The following is a 1,077-nucleotide window of genomic DNA, read 5'->3' on the forward strand; positions in this document are numbered from 1 at the left end:
GGAAATTTAGGTGATAGGTAAAATCCCCATAAAGCTTTGTCACGTGTAAATTTTGGTAACTTATCTCTATAAGTCACTGCATGACTCTCCTGGTGTTAGGGGCAACACATGTTCATGAAATCTCCTAAAATTCCACTGGTCAAAATTTTTATTTTCTTTACATTATTCCAGGGTGCTCCTGTGGCCGTTTCTCAGTGGAGTTTAGTAGAAAAAATAACAATGATGTATATCACCCCTGAGATGCAATTAATGCACATCGACATTTTCTAATACTGTAACCAGGCATTATAGGTATCACACCATTAATGCAATATATGTTTGCTGAGTGTCTGTTTTATATAGAAGACTATTTTTCTCTCTATGGGAGATGAAAAAAGGTTAAGTGCTCATAATTTATTGAAAGAACTTAACAAAAAAGTGAGAAAATTAAGACATAGAGATGAATATTTATACTCACAGCCTGATGGTGCCTTGGTAATAAAAGAGAAAGATATGGCTAAAGAGGGATAGGCAAATGGGTGAACATGTCATAAAAGTGATATCTACATCATATATCAGAATCGCTAAAATATTGAGGATATAGCACAATAAGCAGAAAAAAATGCATTAAAATTCAATAATGGAAAGGTTAGAGGTATATTTTAAAATCCATTGTTATCTAATTTGAAATATAGAGAATATTAGAAGGAAAAGGTGAGGCTAGGGCCAAGAGGGCCTAGAGTGACCCTAGAGGGTCAAGTGTTTGCCATGGGCAAGTGGTAGTTATTGGAGAATATTGAAAAGAGTAATGGCATAATTACATCTCTGATTAGATTATATCGATAATACAATAAAATATTCAGAGCAGGGTAAGGATATGGAATATGAAGCAAGATTAGAACTAGAGAGTGGAGGGCTGGGCAGGGTAGCTCACGCCTGTAATCCTAGCAGTTTGGGAGGAAGAGGCAGGTGGATCATTTGAGATCAGGAGTTCCAGACCAGCCTGGACAACATGGTGAAATACTGTCTCTACTAAAAATACAAAAATTAGCCGGGCATGGTAGCAGGCACCTGTAATCCCAGCTACTTGGGAGGCTG

Source organism: Colobus angolensis, unplaced genomic scaffold (genome assembly GCF_000951035.1).
Source record: "Colobus angolensis palliatus isolate OR3802 unplaced genomic scaffold, Cang.pa_1.0 Scaffold364, whole genome shotgun sequence".
NCBI classification, from domain to species: Eukaryota; Metazoa; Chordata; class Mammalia; order Primates; family Cercopithecidae; genus Colobus; species Colobus angolensis.